We start from the raw sequence: 19,544 nt of genomic DNA, 5'->3' as shown, positions 1-19,544 counted from the left end.
GATCTTGGATCAGACCCCACTTGATCCCTTCCCAACTCTACTATGCGATCAGCAGATCTTGGATCAGGCTCCACTTGATCCCTTCCCAACTCTACTATGCGATCAGCAGATCTTGGATCAGGCCCCACTTGATCCCTTCCCAACTCTACTTTTTAAAAGTTTCTGCTTCCATTATGTGGAGGCTGAGTGGTAATGCGCTTAATTTTAACTTTCTAACCGAGGTGTTTCGGGTTCGAATCTCAGTAAAGACTGGCGATTTAAATTTCGAACTTTTAAGGCAACCCTGAGTCCACACAACTAAATGGGTACCTGACATTAGTTAAGGAATAGTAATGGCGGTTGGACGTTGTGCTGGTCACATGAAACCCTCGTTAACCGTGGGCCACAGAAACAGATGACATTTACATCATCTGCTCCATATATCTGAAAGGGGTACTTTATTTTTTTTAATTGCTATATCAGTAACACTTCATCCTTTTTCTGAAAGTTAATAAAGTCTAACAAGAGCTAAGAGATCTAGAACTTCAATAACTCACTAAAAATGTGTCTATTTTGTTACAACTAAAAGATAATCCAGAAGGGATGCACAGAGATTTAAAGAAGAAACGCTCAAGAAGGATATCACGTGTGTGAGGATTTAACTGAGGCCAAACGTGTGTGAGGATTAAACTGAAGCCAAACGTGTGTGAGGATTTAACTGAGGCCAAACGTGTGTGAGGATTTAACTGAGGCCAAACGTGTGTGAGGATTTAACTGAGGCCAAACGTGTGTGAGGATTTAACTGAGGCCAAACGTGTGTGAGGATTTAACTGAGGCCAAACGTGTGTGAGGATTTAACTGGGGCCAAACGTGTGTGAGGATTTAACTGAGGCCAAACGTGTGTGAGGATTTAACTGAGGCCAAACGTGTGTGAGGATTTAACTGGGGCCAAACGTGTGTGAGGATTTAACTGGGGCCAAACGTGTGTGAGGATTTAACTGGGGCCAAACGTGTGTGAGGATTTAACTGAGGCCAAACGTGTGTGAGGATTTAACTGAGGCCAAACGTGTGTGAGGATTTAACTGGGGCCAAACGTGTGTGAGGATTTAACTGGGGCCAAACGTGTGTGAGGATTTAACTGGGGCCAAACGTGTGTGAGGATTTAACTGGGGCCAAACGTGTGTGAGGATTTAACTGAGGCCAAACGTGTGTGAGGATTTAACTGAGGCCAAACGTGTGTGAGGATTTAACTGGGGCCAAACGTGTGTGAGGATTTAACTGGGGCCAAACGTGTGTGAGGATTTAACTGAGGCCAAACGTGTGTGAGGATTTAACTGAGGCCAAACGTGTGTGAGGATTTAACTGGGGCCAAACGTGTGTGAGGATTTAACTGGGGCCAAACGTGTGTGAGGATTTAACTGAGGCCAAACGTGTGTGAGGATTTAACTGAGGCCAAACGTGTGTGGGGATTTAACTGGGGCCAAACGTGTGTGAGGATTTAACTGAGGCCAAACGTGTGTGAGGATTTAACTGAGGCCAGGACTCCCCCGCCACATCCCGACACATGAACAAGTCAAAAGTAGACAAAACGAATGATCAAGACTCCCCCCCCCCCAATCGTATAGTTATAATTACATTGTGTTGTTAGCAAAGAAAAGCCATTGTACATAATTCATTTTACAGCCGGTAATGGAGATATTAAACTTTAAACTCAATCTAAACCGCATTGTTGTTTTTTACTGTCAATTGTGTTGTTGTTTTTTTTATAAGCTACAAATAGATTAATCAGAGAATAAATCAGTTTACAAATAATACAAATGTTTTTGTTTTTCTTAGTCATGATAGAAGACAAACCGGGGGGGGGGGGGGGAGGACAAAGCTTAAATAAATTTGTGCGAAATAAATAAAGAAGTAATTTATGTTTACGAACAAGCAAAGATTAAATAATGAATTTAGTTAACAATAGTCTGTTAGTTGAATGGATATTTGTTTTCGCATGGCAACAACCAAAGGAGGTAGTTATGAGGACCAAAGAAACATGAAATTAGCACATGAAATCAAGAACAAGTGAAATGTAAAAAAAAAAATAATAATAATTTTTTTACACAAACAAAACTTACATTAGTTTAATTGTAAATATTTTGAATCAATCATGTAATTCATTGGCAATGGGTCTAGACTAACAATACTAAAGCAGTGTGGTTGGAAATATTTTTACCAATAGTTTTAGTTTAGCGCAATTTTATGCTTTAAGTATGTTTAATGCGCTATTGCCCAATCACTGGCTTGGACCAGTTGGGAAAGTGGGGGTGAAAGAAGGAGGGGGTATGTGGGAGAAGGTTTCTGTTATGGCTTTTTAAAGCTATTTTTCTTTAAAGTTGTTTGACTTGAATTTGAACTCGAGGGCTCAAGCCTCACCAGGCCGACGCACTAACCACCGAGTTAGCCAAGTGATGATGAAAATATAAGGTTTTAAAGTTATCTATTATTAGTTTCTAAACTTGTAGGCGATGACCTAATGCGCTACACAAAGCGTATCTCCCCTAGTCCTAGCTAGTCCTGTCTCTGTATAAAACACAATTAATTAATAACGACTAGCTGATGAAATAATTGGTCAATTTTGTTTATTGATTCTTGTCTTGTTAGGGGGCAATTAATAACCCTGAAAAGCTTCAACATTTTCTGAGAATGGGTAGCGGGAGATATAACGTGTACAAGATTTGTCCCAGACAGACAGAGTGTGTGGATATAAGCTTTGTTAAAATATGGAGAAATGGCTCAGTGATACGAAGATTAAATAAAATGCTTTACTTAAAATAGGTAAATAATATGAACAAGTCTTGAGAGAATTAAAAATAAATTTAGTTTCCGACATGCTCCGGTTTCAAGAGTTTCTTTAAAGATCTAAAATGTCAAACTTTAGATCTGCACCGAATGCTAAAACTATTGAATATATTGAAGTTAGGTCTTTGGAGAAATACGAAATCTTGAAATGTACGTGTGTGTGTGTGTGTGTGTGTGTGAGCGTATCATCTTTTACTTCTGCGCCCACTAAGTAAAGGCAACTATCCAGAGAGATGAAAGGTCCCCCCTCTACCATGTTTGTGCGCAGGGCTAACAACCCTATCATATATACACAAATATTGTCATGAAGGCGTTTACACATACGGAAAAACAGACAGATCAAAATGGAATTTGATTTACTCCTGAAAAAGAAAATGATTTTGTTTTAGTGATATGGAACGTGCTAAGCCTGTTTTAAAAAAAAAGGGGTCGTTAGGTCAACTTACCAAAATGTTTTAGAAATGCTCCATCATGGACATACGGTGGCAAGACTGCACTACAAACTACGATGTCCTTGCCAACGCCGGTATGGACAGTATGGAGGGACTTCGTATGGTCCGACAGTTACGCTGGGCAGGGCACATATCCCGTCTTTTTGGTGAGCTAAAAGGTGGTCGATGTAAGAGAGGCGTCCCACGGAAACGCTTCAAGGACCATAAGGACAAATTGCCTTAGCTGACATAGAAGAGAGCACCTGGTTGCATGCGGTCTCAGAACGAGACAACTGGAGGTCACTCAAAAAGGCCGCGGGGTACACATTTGAGACCAAAAGAAAATCCGCTGCTGAGAACAGACGCAGACAACGAAAAGAAAATCTTAATCGGCCACCTACGGACAATGGTTATGCTTGCTCTAAATGTGGCAAAATATGTAGGTCACAGCTGGGGCTACGCAGCCACGGGAAATACTGCGTTCCTTCCCCCTTCCCCCGCCCCCCCCCCCCCATTCTCAAATGGCCCAGACAAGTGATAGGGTTATATCGTATTGAGAAAGCTAACACTAAAAGCATGAACTAGCGATAAACAAAAACAATTGGTAAAGACTATTTCTAATCGCACAGATTTATTGCTGTTGGTCTAGAGTCTAAATCTGTTACAAATTTTTTACATGACTGATCCAAACTAACTTATACAACTATGCCTAATATAACCTTTTTTAAAAAAGTATTTTTATGTTTTTCTTGCTAAAGTTATTATGCTTCAAAAATTTGTTGTGAAAAAAACAACAACAAAAAAAAAACAGAAAAAAAAAAGAAAAAAACTAAATCAATTGGTTTGGCATATATCTGCATGTATTACCACCATTCCCTGTACTCACTGTTTTGATGACTCTGCATGATTAGCATCTCTTTATCTAATAACAGTCATTTATTTGACTTGTTAAGTCATTATCGATTTCATAATTTCAAGCGTTTTTATAGCTATTAATTTAATACAGCTTGAAATAGTAGTTCGAAAGTTTAGAGAAAAAAAAACTCCTAACTAGATGCAACAATTATAGTTGACAACCGAATGAGTGATATTGTTACCATAAATCGTAAAATTTAAACAAATTTCTTGAACCTTTTCTATATTAACATTTTAAATTTTATACTAATGAATTAAACTCATTATCTGTTGTTATCTACATGCAGTTAAATACAAATTTCAAATCATGAAGTGTGAGTAAGGCAAACTAAACAATCATACCTTTCTGTTCAATATTGTTTTAAACTTATTAAGCTAATTAATGTTTCATTTCAAACTTTCTTCTAGTCAATAATAAGAACGCTATAAGCTATAAGTTAATGTCTACTTCAACAATTATGTAAATAATTTTGTTTAGGAAAAGAAGATATTAATGCTCAAAACGTAGAATCTGCTCTTGTACAAGCAGATAATTGTATAATTGGACACGGGATATTTCTATAGAAGTACAGTAGAAATCTTTTGTTTGTTTTAAAACATTGTTTTCGGAGCCACAGAATCCAGATCCAAATTCAGCTCTTGAATTGGAGATTGCTGACAATCTTTTCAAATACTTTTGAGACTCAAAGACATAATGACGTTTTGTAGTTTGATACAACATTAAAAGATTCTCAATCAGACGAAATTTGATAGTTAAATCTTTAAAATAGTATTAAATAGGCATATATTTCTTCTCAATACTTGGCTTCTGCAAGTAACATAGGCCTATATTCCCCCCCCTCTTTCTCTCTCTCTGTATAGAAAAGCTATAGAAAATCCTACATCATGATATTTTAGACCTTTCAAAGTTCTGACGCAACGGCTACTTAATTATGCAAGCAGTTTTTTTCATAAAAATACATCATTTTTACAGCTATTCACTATTAATACATTATAAGTATATTTTTAAGACATTTATGCAAACAGCTTTACAATTTTTTACAACAATTTTTTTACAATTGTATTGCTAAGTTATACTAAATACTACAATTACCAAAAAAAAAAGATTACATTTTTTAAAGAGAAAAAAATGGATTTAACATGCATATAAGTCATATACTGTTGTTGTTTTTTTAAACAATAGCCGCCGATACTCAGTGATTAGGTGCCGGCACTCAGTAGTTGATTGCCTAACTTTTACTACTAAAAAATAATAATATACGTTAAAATACGAGAAAAGTAATACTTTTTTCAAAAAGGTTCTGGTAAGCTTCCCAAGTAGGTCCGGGTGAAGCCCCGACGCCAAAAGCGTTTTCTTGCATTCTTCACTGCAGAAACGCATTCTCCTGACACCTACAGCTCATTATTCATCCTATTAAAAAGGACCTTTTGAATAATATTTTACTTGCCCTTACTACATTGCAAATACAACCGATTTGTTCCTTGAAAATATAAGATACGCCAATATTTAGATTAAGGCTTTGAGCATCGCAGTCGAAAAATGAAAAATATTCGAAAAATAATATTTTAAAAAAATCTCATTTGTAAGTGGTACATTTTGTTCAAAAAGGTATGTTTGTAACTTTGTTTTGTTATATAACTATAATTCAAAGCTCTAAACAAAATATTTGGGAGGAGAAATTAAGTGGGCCAATTAGATTCTACTCTAATTTTTTGGCATTTTTAGGATTCAATTAGGCCTATATAATGTGAGTTATAGTCAAAAAAGTTTTTATACAATAGAAAAATATCATTTTGAGTAAAGGTTGGAAAAAGGTGACCATGAAAATAATATTTGGGTTCAGAACGCATCCCAATTGTTACTCTTATAATGAAAAATTTCGTATGAATTCTAAAAATAACTCAGATAAATTCTTATACAATTATATAAACTCTGTCGACATATTTGACTATTCTGTTTGAAAAGACAGGTGGTCTCAAGGAACTCAAACCATAGAAGACAGGTGGTCTCAAGGAATTCAGTCCATAGAAGACAGGTGGTATCAAGGAACTCAAACCAAAGAAGACAGATGGTCTCAAGGAATTCAGTCCATAGAAGACAGGTGGTCTCAAGGAACTCAAACCATAGAAGACAGGTTGTATCAAGGAACTCAAACCAAAGAAGACAGATGGTCTCAAGGAATTCAGTCCATAGAAGACAGATGGTCTCAAGGAATTCAGTCCATAGAAGACAGGTGGTCTTAAGGAACTCAGACCTTAGAAGACAGGTGGTCTCAAGGAACTCAGGCCATAGAAGACAGGTGGTCTCAATGAACTCAGACCTTAGAAAACAGGTTGTCTCAAGGAACTTAGGCCATAGAAGACTGCCAGTATCAAGGAATTCAGTCCATAGAAGAAAGGTGGTCTCAAGGAATTCAGACCATAGAAGACAGGTGGTCTCAAGGAATTGAAACCATAGAAGACAGGTGGTCACAAGGAATTCAGACCATAGAAGACAGGTCTTCAGCGAGATTCGAACCCAGGACCCCAGGTTCGGAAGTGCTTAACCACTCAGCCACCGCGTCCCCATGACCTTGTGAAATGGGAAGTTAACTACTGGAGGATGAAGAGTTGTAGATTGAAGTCCATAGGCTGAGGACATGGCGAGGAGTGAATTTGAATCATAAATAATATGTTCGTTAATGGGGGATCTTCAGATGTCTTGAATGGAAATCCTACTGAATTTGGTAGCAAGAATTGTTCACAATAAGAGATTCCATGTATTATACTTTTTTTCATTTAGTAACAGTACTAGTTTGATATTTTAAAAATCATTTAATAAATTATTCTTATACTAACTACTTTTGATACATCATTAAACTTTACACAATGATTTTGAAGTCAGGTATGATTGGACGTCCATCATGTGGCATACAATTTGTGGGCCGGATTGTATAGAAATGCCCGGGCCGGTCATGACACCCTGCTTATTGCATATAATAGTCTATTGAAAAATTGGGATTGAGAGATCAAAGTTTCATTACTCAAGAAGATTATTAGCTTTAGAATATATAATCGTGTCAAGGCATATATCTAGATCTATATCATATCAGTCCATTGATTCATTCATTAGTTGGGAGCCACACTATCAAACACCAACCATTCGTATTGCTGAGCCAGCATGATTAGCAATATTTAATATTAGACTACCACAATAGACGCTTCACTCAGCCATTGGACTGATGGTCTATGGCTAGCAATGTGAAAGGGGAGCAATTTTGTAAATCTCTCTTGCCATTACATAGCCTCTCCACAGCAAGTCCTGTGCAGTACCTCCTCGAGCTGGCAGATGGAAACTGAGGCTGCGAAGCCTCAGGCTAAACTGCAAGGGTCTCGGAGGAGGTTTGACCCCAAGATGTGAGGCAGGCATGGCCCGTCGGCGTGCGGACACGCCCTTTTGCCCACAAACCAAAACCCTAGCTATAGATCAATAGCCGCACTGCCTTGTGTGTATGTCCCTGTAAGGTCTAAGATTATGGGAGTAAACCCTAACAGAAAATCCGGCCCTGGAGCCCCGTAGGCGGGGGGACAGTAGTAAGACTACTGCTCTCTGCAAACTTCTGCAGCCACCTGTCCCCAAATTGTGATGGCTTGCCATCCCTTTGGATCCGATCAGTATCTAAGAGAGGCGTGTGCTGACGTGTGGGCAGCCCAGCACTCGCAAATTTACCGCCCAGGCTTTCCCCCAGCAATGAAGATGTCACTCCATCTCTGTACATCAAGGATTGGCCTCTTTAGTCACACAAGAATCTGCAAAGGGAAAAGATCGTCTCTCGAGACATAAAATGCCACAGAATATTATCGTCTTAAATAGTTTTTATCCTTGCTTAACAATGAAGCATAGAAAGCAATTTGAAACAAATAGTATTATAGAAAGCTGTAATTATTGGAACATTAAAATATAGACTAGATTATAATTATTAATTTATTATTTAAGCGAAATTGCAAATAAGTAAAAGGCGAAAACATAAATTAGCTTTTTGATAAATATGGCCGCTTGCTGTAGAAATCATTTTTCATAAAATTATAATCTACATTTTTTTTCTGCCAACGTATGCTGTTTTATTCAAAGACTGTTAAAAATTGATTAAACTGTTTAAAGTAAGTTATTGAAAGATTCTAGATTGTCTCTAGAGTCAGTCAGTAGTTATCATTATCTAGAAAGTAGATCTAGACTGGAGTGAGATGACTAAGACAAGACTCAGAGACTGTCTACTCTTACTCTAAGACTAAGTCACAGTAAGTGTTTTCTCTTAGTCAGACTTAGACTTAGTGATAGTGTCTAGTAGAACTTAGACTAAGAAGTAGATCTAGTCAATCTAGATCTAGAAGTCAGAGTCAGTGATTCCCAAAGCCAAATTGAAGTGGTCTATAAAAATTCTATATAGACCCCCAGGGCGGCCAGGGGTCTATGGTCTGACTTCCAAGTCAAGGGGTATACAAGAGTAAAAATAAATTGGGGGTCTGTAGACGAGATTTTATCGGGGGTCTACGATCTAGTCAAGTGAATCTCAACTAAGAAGATCGAGTCTCTAAATTTTATTTCCTATTACTATTAGATCTAGTATTAATTTTAAAATGAATTTCAACATTGTTTGAATTTTTAAATATTTTTATTTAGATCTATATATATTATATTTATGTTTTTTATTTCTTTAATATCACAATTAGATCTAGATATATCTAAAGTTTAGAATCTAAGACCTACAGGGGACAGAATCTTTGCTTTAACATAAGATATGACTATCTGTGACTGTCTTACACTATCTCTACCAATAGAAATCTGGAACACTGCACAATATAGGCAAACATTGAATTTGCTAGCCATTGAAGACAATTTAAGAATTCTTTACACAAACCTGCGTTTGATATCATTTATATAATACGAATACCTGTAAGCAGCTATACAAACATAGGCATAGTCAGTGGGGAATGATGTTTATGAGTTATGACATTGAAAGCTGGAAACAACATATATATTTCTCTATAAATCTAGTAAAGTTAACTTTACCTCGTTTATATTGTAAGTTGTAATGAAGCGTTATTATTGGCATATTTTAATTTTTTTGTAATTATCAAGAAATACACGAGGAACTGTACTTTGTCGAGAACTTTTTAAAATCAATTTCTATTTCCCACTGACGTTTGAATTTTGTGTATTTGGCTGCCTTTGTAAGTGACCTCCACCTTTCTCGTTTTGAAACTGCCTGCAACCAGGTGCTCTCTTCTATGTCAGTTAAAGCAAGATGGCTGGTGATGGCTTTAAAGCATTGCCATAGTGCACCTGTATTATGTCGACCAACTTTCAGCTCACCTAAATTGACTGCTTTTGTTTGTCCCACAAGCAGGTATATATAGACATGCCCTGCCCTGCCCAGCGTAACTGTCGGACCGTAAGAAGTCCCTCTAAACTGGCGTTCACAAGGGCATCACTGTTTGTATTGTGATCTTGCTAATGTATATCCATGATTTAGCACAAGCATCTTTGGTGAAAGCTTTCAAGAAGTCTTTGGTACTTTCTGTGTATAGTACCTATGTCTCAGATCCATATAGAAGGGAGGGTTGACACTGATTATAGACCTAATAATATTAAGAAAGTGTCAGTTGACTCAACTCAAGTCATTCGAGGATAAATCTGAATTGTGAAATTATCATTCAAGAGCGTAATGTCGCTGTCAGCATTCAGTCTCTTGTTCTGTGATTCCGAAATCACACTACCAGCATCTGATCACATTTTTCCTGTTTAGTCCTTTTTCTTTTCTAATCCACATTTTTAATCACTTTTTAATGGTTTATTGCAGGGGTGGGCAAATTACGGTACGCGGGCCACATGCGGCCTGCCGGAGTGTTTTATGCTGCCCGCCGACACCTACAGAAGTCAGGTGTGCCCACAGTATATAATATACTTATAAAAATGCAAATATATTAAAAATAATATAAATATAAATTATTGAAACTGTCATTATAAAAAGTTTCAAGCAAACGAAGACTATGCTTATTGGCTATACATCAATACACTCAATTCAAGACACAATCTCTGATCAGTATTTATTCAATGCTATGAAGAACTATATTAAATTTTGGGTATGCTTGGAAGAAGATGGCAAGGGTGACAACTGGTGGAGCTCGATCTTTGACTGAGTAAAATGGTGGGGTTTTTAAATACCTCAACCATAAACTTTAAACAGGAAAGTTTGCACAAAGCTTCATAAAATTTCTGCTACATGATAGTTTCATCATAATAGTAATCAAACTTATTAGAGCTAGGGTGTATTAACCACTGGTAGTCCCGGTTATGAACAAAATAATCCAATATTTCCTCTATCTTAACTTGGGCAAGGTAAACGAGAACACTATAAAATCTGAAGGAAGAAATTGTTCTGTTACTTGAAGGACATTGACTGTGACTTTGTTACAAATATTTCAAATGAAGAGTGGAAGACAGATTTCAGGTTTCATAATTACCATTGCAATGAGTTTTTTTTGCATATGAAATGTAAATGGATGTTAAATCTTTTCAAATAAGGCCTTCCCATTTCTACAAGCAAGCTAAAGAAAACAGGTTTTGTCATTTTCTTTTTCTGAAAGGTGAAATTATTTCTAGTGAAATGATTAAAAGTAGAACACTTATTTAGATTCCTTAAATTTGCAATTTATAAAAGCAAATTTTAAGACGTCAAGAACCAGTTTTCAATACCATTAGCTCACCATTTAGCGCAGAAGCAGATTTAGCTCCAGAGGACATAACTCCGAGCAAAGAGAGTTTCCAGTCAGTACTTCCACAGGAGTTCTATGGGTGCCAGAAGCTGTATGTCAACACTTTACAAAATGTGCTGCTGTTCACACTACTTGAGTACACATACAACAGTTCTTCTTGTTTGTTTTCATTTTACATGTTGGAGGGTTCAGAACAGTATCTAAGATGAACTGCGCAATGTTTTCTAGATACAGGCAGTTCTCCGAATAGTTTTGGTTCTATAGGAGGGCTTTGGGGCCAGAGTTCTATTCGGGTCTCTGATTTAGTATGCACCATTGAAGGACATGGTCAGCATTCTCTGGTAATGCTCCAAAAGGGCAAGTTTCCCTCGTCCCGACATTCAACTTCCGGAACATATATTGTCTCATCCAGTGAACAAGCATTATATTTTTGGTGGGGGGAAACTAAACAAGTATAATTACTGGTCGATTTCGACTGACTGTAATTTGACAGCAGTCACAAGGGTAACAACTAGTAAGCTAGTTCCACAGATCCAAACATTATGCACGAGTGTAAAAAGTAAAATACTGCACATTAAGTACAACTGTATATTAGTGGGGTTATTGTAATATAAAAAGACAACAGCAATTTAAAAAATGTATTAATTGATTAAAAAAATTGCTAACTCTTCTTGTAATTCCTTAACGTGGAGTGTGGAAAAAAAGAAATGTGAATATAATACAGTGTAACTATGAATTAAAAGTTAGCTAGAGTATCTTTCTAAGTTGTATATACATATGCGGCCCGCCATTCCAAAATTTAAAGAAATGCGGCCCTCGATCTAAAGAGGTTGCCCACCGCTGGTTTATTGGAATGCTAGAGTGGCCATTTTGAATTTTGTTTTGCTTCTGAAACATTGTGGATCTAGGCTGTTTTTATTATTCTAATTATTTTTTTAGCATAAGTGACTAGTGACTTTTTCTTTATTTGCAACATGGCTGACAAGCCTTCTTGTTCTTCGAGGCTCTAGCCTCCGAACTGTTTTATCTTATATAATACAGACGTTACTTTAAAAAAGAAGATGATTACATCCTACGCGTCATGCATTTAGTCATGCATATTAACCAATAACTTAAATTCTGCCAAGTCACTGGTTTTCCTGGTTAGCTCAGGCAACCCATTCCATGCTCTAATAGCACTAGGGAAGAAGGAATATTTGTAAAAAATTTTCCTAGCATATGGGACGAGGAATGTGCCATTATCTTTGTGTCTTTCAGAGTATTTTATTAAATTTTGTTTTTGTATTTGAAGATTATGGTTCAGTGTTTTATGTATAATTGCTACTTTACTTTTGAGTCTTCTATCCTGAAGGCTTTCTAAATTTAGTGATTTTACTAAGGGTGTTACTCTAGTCAAATGTGAATATTCATTTGTTATGAATCTCACTGCTCTATTTTGTGTATGTTCCAGTTTCTTAATGTCTTCTGGAGTTGAGGGGTCCCAAACGGAGGATGCATATTCTATTATTGGCCTAACCAAGGTTAAATAACAATTTAGTTTTATGTTCTCATTTGATTAATAGAAATTTCTTTTAATAAACCCTAATGCTTTGTTTGATTTTTTTATAGTTTCATCAATATGTGGATTCCATGACAGTTTTTACATTTATTATAACACCTAGGTATTTTGCGTTTTTAGTCTGTGTTACTGGTTTGCCATGAATAAGATAAGTGGAATTAATTTGTTTTAGTTTTTTTGTTACTCTTAACAACTGACATTTTTCTGGGTGGAAAGACATGCTCCAATTTGATTCCCATTTCTGTAATTCATCTAATTCTCTTTGTAAAATATCTGAGTCTTGTGTTGTTTTTATTGTTCTATATATTATGCAATCGTCTGCAAATAATCTGACTTTTGTTCCTGAAGTAATGCAATTTGGTAAATCATTTAAATGTCATTTAAAAATAGTAGTGGACCTAAGACAGTTCCTTGAGGTACACGTGAGTTTACTGTTATCGGTGTTGATTTACTGATTCTAATTCACTGATGCAATGGACCACTAATGCCGAAATATTTTAATTAGTTGTGTTTCACATGATCTATATTTCCTAAAGCCATGTTGATATGGGGTGAGGACATTATGTTTGTCTAAGTGGTTTATGTTTTACTACTGATCAGGCTCTAAATATATTATGACCAGTGTTTTTGTACAAAAATTGAGAATAGGCAGCAAGACAATACATCTTGTATGTATACAATTTATACAGCAATTATTTGTTTCTTAATAACTAATGAATGTTAGATTTAACAAAAATGGAACATTTTAATTCCTCCAAACCTGAATAAATCTTGGTTAAGCACATGTATAAATATAATATAATTCCAATGATTGGCTTTTAGATCTAGAGTAATCCAGACCTAGAAGAAGATGTGTAAAATGCTCCTGATCATTAATTTATTAAACTCTTGAAAAATATAATCGCTACATGTGCAAATACCCCAAGATGTGTGGTCCATTCTAAAGAAATATTTTCTCATTCTCTAGCCAAATTTAACTTTATGTCTTTTATTACTTTGAAAAATTATACCAGTCGAACTAGACTCTAGGGAGTTTTCCTGGTGTGACCAACAGCTAATATTTCTTTTCCCTTTGATAGTTAATTAACTATTGGTAATTAATTATTTTCTTTGGTATCAAACAAGGGAAAGAAATTGTACTTGAGAGAGGTGGCGGTATAAGTTAATTTAGTCCCCTTTTTACTTTGTGTTGAGAATTAGATCATTGCTTAAAAGTTTGAAACAAATAGTGGGTAGCTATCAAATCTTCTATTTTCTTAAGCACTTCCCTGGCACAGTGGTTAATGTACTTAATTTAGGAGGCTTCAGCCTTTAAGTCGAATTCAAGTCGTTCAACATTTTAATTTATAAATGCATTTAAAAAAGCTATCACTGAAATATTCACTCAGATACCTCCTTCTTTTTCTCTCTCTCTCCCCCCCCCCCCCCACCCCCTCCTTTTACAAACTGGTCAAGACAAGTGATAGCATTGAGAAAGCTAAAAGCATGAAATTGCGCTAAACAAAAAAAATTGGTAAAAATATTTCTAATCGCACAGATTTATTATTATTAGTCTAGATCTATTACAAATTTAATTACATGGCTGATCCAAACTAGTTGATACAATTACACGTAATATAAGCATTTTTTTAAAATAATTATTTTATATACTTTTTGTTATAATGTTTTTCTCAAATTTTTACTACCTTTCTTACATCTCACAGTTTTCTCAATACCTATTCTCTCTTCAAATAATTAAATAAACTAAAAGACTAATTGATATGATATGTTCAGTATGTATCCACATATGATATTTTGTAGGATACAGTCTTCATTGTCCAGTCCAGATATTTATTTGAGCTATATTTTAGTTTTAGTTCTATGCTGTACATTTTTTTTTTTTTTTTTTGGGTTTAACAAGGATTTTGTTGTTTTTTTGGTTTCTGCTATGTATGTCTATATATCTCTATCTGTCTGTTTGCCTGACTGATATATATATCTTCTTATCTTATATAATACAGACGTTACTTCAAAAAAGAAGATGATTACGTCCTATGTGTCATGCATTTAGTCATGCATATTAACCAATGACTTAAATTCTGCCAAGTCACTGGTTTTCCTGGCTAGCTCAGGCAACCCATTCCATGGCGTCACTAGAAGGGGGTGCGGTCCGCACTTGGTGTCAATTTAAAAAAATAAACGACAGTGGCTAAATATTGGAACATGTTATTCACAAAAATTAATAAATAGATTTTATATACTTTTTTTTCATTTTGGCTAAACATATTATTTTAATTGTTTAAAGAAATTCTATCAAAAGGTTTAAAATGCTATATCATACTATATCAAGGAAAACACGAAATCTTACTTTCAGATGTTTACCAGATGCATGTATGTATATGAACACTTCTTTGATTCAAAAAAATGTTTTAATTGAATCTATGGAATTTGTAGCTAGTACCGTAATATCAGGATGCCAACCAATAGTCACTGTTTAACAAATGAAGACATTCTTCAGGCATAAATATTACTGAAATCTCACTTGTAATTAATGCAAATTTTGTAGAATTGGAAAGTAAATAAGTGGCCATTGAGATTTCTGAAGATAATAATGTTATTTCATTTTCTGTAAAAGAAGCTGTAGCCAAGAGGAAGGCATTGTTACAATGTGTCAGTCGAATGATATACTTGAATATTGTAGAGACTTTTCATGGCTAGTGCCAAGAATGATTCTGATGCTTCCTAATGGGGACAATTTTGTCACTTAATAGTGTCAACTATTTTCAAATAATTGTATTGATATGAAATAGAAATTTTTAACTTCACTTAATGTGTGTTTGAAATTAAGTCGGATATTGGAATATCAAAATACGTAGGAGGAATTCATCTGAATTAGAAAATTGGAAAACAAGTGCATCCGGCTACAAACACAATTGACAAGGAAGTGGTTGCATTGTTGCAAATTAAAGTATAGATTAATGTCAATGTCTTCGATTCCATAGATTAAGGATGAGTGCAGTCTTTTACATCACTACGAAAACCCAGTGAACTGTAGATAAATTGTAATAAGCAACTGAATTTTTAAATTTAATAGACACTCATTTTATAGTAGAACAATCAAATAACGTATGGAATTATAAACTATATGTATTACAGCGCAACATACAATCGAAAAAAAAAGGATTTTTAAAAGGGGGGGGGGTGACACCCTGAGCTAACAGCAATGTGTGCCACCCACCCTAGTGACGCCACTGTATATATATATATATATATATATATATATATATATATATATATATATATATATATATATATATATATATATATATATATATATATATATATATATATATATATATATATATATATATGTATGTATGTATAGGAACTACCGTAAACATTAAAGTTCCCCCTTCAGACCTTGTGGTCTATAGGGCAGATGATGTAAAGGTCATCTGTTTCTGTGGCCTACGGTTAACGAGGGCGTCATGTGGCCAGCACAACAACCAATCGCCTTTGCTTTTCCCCATCTAATGTCAGGTAGCCATTAGAGGTGGGAGGCGCCCAAAGATCCCAGCATTAAAAATGCCAGTCTTCACTAGGATTCGTATATTATTTACATGAATATACATTGACAGCAGGTTGTTATGTTTCAAATGAAGTGTGTCTGACTATTTTATTTAATTGCCTATTCCAAATCAAATGTTAAATTATCCTCCTTAGATTAGAGAAGAAAAAAAGTATTCCACTTTGTCAAGTTCAGTTTTGTTATATAGGATAGAACAAGTCATGAGATACATTGAAAAGAGAAATCGAAATGTATTGGGATATTATTAATTAGAATTTAAAATGACAATGTCCAATGATTTGTTGTTTTTCTTTGAAAGAAGTTGTTTGGATTTATTTCCCCTCTTTCTGTCTGTTCAAGGGAAACTTTTGCCTCGGGCTGTGGAAGAATACATGTCAACAGAAAAGCTTAGATTTTTTAAAAAAAAAGCACCCTTCTGAATTTTTTGGCACGTGTGTCTATGTGTGCTGTGAGTGTGCCTGTTGGATTGGATGTTTTCTGTGCGAGTGAACGTTCATACTTGTGTACGTTTCATATGTAAGAATATTGTTATCGAGCTTAATAGACAATGAAGTGAGACTAGATCTAGTTGTCATGTTACTTGTCGTCAGTGTCGTGTGTCTTTCTTAAGCTGCCTGTTCTGTTAGAAAATATGTTCAATGCTTTTGATTGCCTAATGCTGTGGCGTAGCTAGAGATTTTGGGGCCCGGGAGGGGGGGGTGAACCTCTTTAGAGGCCCCTGCATTTTGACATTCTACATGATGACTTGAGATAATGGCAAAATATTTAATATTTACATTAATAACATATTTCGGACACTCATGTGGGGCCCCGATGGGAATTTTCAAATTTGGTCCCCAACCCTAGCTTTATGTGGTTCATTGCGTCCCAAAGAAAGTTCCTTCATGTATGATTTATCGCCATCACCTATCCCTTAGTCTGTTGAACCATAGGGGCACCACACATGATCTGTCGACCGTCGTTCTCCATGCCTCACTGTGTTTTGCCTTAAATTGAATCTCTTTCATTGACAGGTCCGTCCATTTGGCGTCCTATCGCTTTTTCTGTCTGCCTCTTTTTAGCGGCCCCCCGAAAGGGGAATAGACGCTGTTAGTTTTGTTTAGCTGTCTGTCCGTCCGTCCGTCCCATTTGGATCTCGTAAACTAGAAAAGATATTGAAAATCCGACAAATCATATTTTAGACCTTTCAAAGTTCTGATGCAACGGCTACTTTTAATTTTTAAAATCAACCATGCAAACAGTTTTTCATAATAATACACCATTTTTACAACTATTCACCATTAATAGTAACAAACACGGGGGGGGGGGAGGCTATTTAGTAAAAGAGATGACTTTTTACCATATTTTTAACACATTTATGCAAACGGTTTTAGATTTTTTAATTATTATTATTATTTTATTTTTACAATTGTATTGCTAAGTTAAATAGGTTTTTTCATACTAAGTACTATGCAGTGGCGTATAGAAAAAATCTATTTAGTATGCATATAAGTGAAATATAATTTAAAACAACAATTAATAAGTAGTTTTTCATATTATCGCGTGAACTGCAGTGCAGGAGTGTACCCCTGGAACACTCAGCTAAAGGAAAATAAGGATTTTTTTTTACGTAAATGTTTTGTTTTTCTTAAGTCTTTGAATAAAAGATTGACCCTTTACAAAACAATTAGATAATTTATATAATCATTTTATGACATCAGTTAGGCCAGGGTCGCATCTAGCTTCACATTCACTTTCACCTATCCCTTGGTCTGCTGGACACGTTGGGACACCACACAAGATCTGTAAACCTTCTTTCTCCATTCTTCTCTGTCATTTGCCTTTGATAAAATTTCATCCTGATATTCTTTTTGAAAATATTGAAACCTGCCTTTTTATCTGCCTTGGTGGACCACTTCGGGAGTCGATTTTGAATTTTTGTTTCCACACAAACTGTCTTTGTAACCTTGTTTTCCCTGGTACTGTTCCCCGCATTAAGGTCTTTGCGAGTCCCGAGGATCTTGTGATATGGCCTTAAAGTTAGCGTTTTTTTTTGTTTTTTTTACATAGTGTTCAGCAGGTTATTGTGATTCTCAGTTGTCAGTGTGATCCTATTTCGAATCTCCTTATTTGCGATGCTGTCTTGTAGGTCGTAGGTGATACCTAGGATACTTCTGTAACATCTGAATTCCATTGTTGGGATCTTCCTCTCAGTTGGGCAGTTAACATCCAAGATTCGCAAGCTAAAAGAAGACCATGACCTAGAAGCGCATCCTTCTGATTTTTGTGCCTAGGCCTCTGCTTTTGTTTTGATATATATAATTTATAGTAATAACATAAAATGGATTTTTTTTTGTTTACAACGTTGGTACAGTACTTAGCTTTTTTGAATACAATAACTTAGTATTTACATACATAATTTGGTTTGTCTTTAAATGGTAGATCTAAAAAAAAAAAAATTTTGTGTGAACTAATATAAAACTCTCATCACACATAGAAACAAAAACATTTTCAAAAATACACCTGTTTGTATTTGCTTTTATATTGTTCTTGTTATAGTAGTTATGCAGAGGTGGACAATAATAGTGAAACTGGCATTTCATTATAGACATAGAGCATTGAAAGCGAAAGGAAATCAACATACTTTTTTAGAGCATTACAAATAGATTCAAATGATACAAATTCAATTATGTAACACAAATTTTTTTTATTCATAATCTCAAAATTTAATTTACAATGTAGAAAAACAAAATATAAAAAAAAAATGTTACATGTTTGTAATAGATGTACATCACACTTATTTCACATTGAAAAATACACATGTCAAGATAAAGTTTTTCATATGAAACAAGCTTGTCAATGTCATTGGGTTGTTTGTATGTTAGCCAACTGTTGTTTTCCTCTGCGACTTGCTGAGTTTTGATCTAGTTTGACGAGGTAGATCTACAAGTTGATTGCATTGATAAGAGCTGATGCAGGCAGCGCCTCTAGGTGTAACTTAACTATAGAGATAAATAGATTTTATTTTAAACTCACAAGTTCATGGATTAGATAATGTGAGATTCACCGTGGCTTTTTAATTTATTTTGACCGATAACTCATCTAATTTAACAGTTAATATTTTGAGTACTTGTTCAAACAAATCTACGCGTCACTGGAAAACCTCTGATAATAAAAAAACAAAAAAAAAACTAATTTTTGAAGTAAAAGTTGCTAGTCGTTTTTCAAGAACCTGAAAAACATGAATTTCTTCAAAGTCGCTTCGTTTGATTGACTTTCTCGTGTCTTCGTGTGTTCATTAGGATCCTACATGGCGCCACGAGTACACATCTAACTGAACTGTAAAGTTGATACATTGAACTAATCAGTTGTGAATCTTTACATTGAACTAATCAGTAGTGAATCTTTAAACTGATATAATCAGTAGTGAACCTTTATTTTGACCTAATCGTAGTGATACTCGTGTACATCTACATTGAACTAATCAGAAGTGAATCTTGACATATCACACAGC

General features: G+C 35.2%; 1 protein-coding gene across 1 annotated transcript in view; it reads left to right on the top strand.

The window, feature by feature from the left end:
* The first annotated feature begins 8,185 nt into the window (after positions 1 to 8,185).
* Positions 8,186 to 19,544, top strand: part of LOC106060533 (uncharacterized) — a 95,882-nt gene continuing 84,523 nt past the window's right edge. The window contains exon 1 of the mRNA XM_056035844.1: positions 8,186 to 8,309. The gene's annotated coding sequence lies outside the window, so the exon portion shown is untranslated. The remainder of the gene's footprint in view (positions 8,310 to 19,544) is intronic.

This window comes from Biomphalaria glabrata, chromosome 7 (genome assembly GCF_947242115.1).
Source record: "Biomphalaria glabrata chromosome 7, xgBioGlab47.1, whole genome shotgun sequence".
NCBI classification, from domain to species: domain Eukaryota; kingdom Metazoa; phylum Mollusca; class Gastropoda; family Planorbidae; genus Biomphalaria; species Biomphalaria glabrata.
Note: the sequence above shows the minus strand (reverse complement) of the source record. Positions and strands in the feature narration are given on the sequence as shown.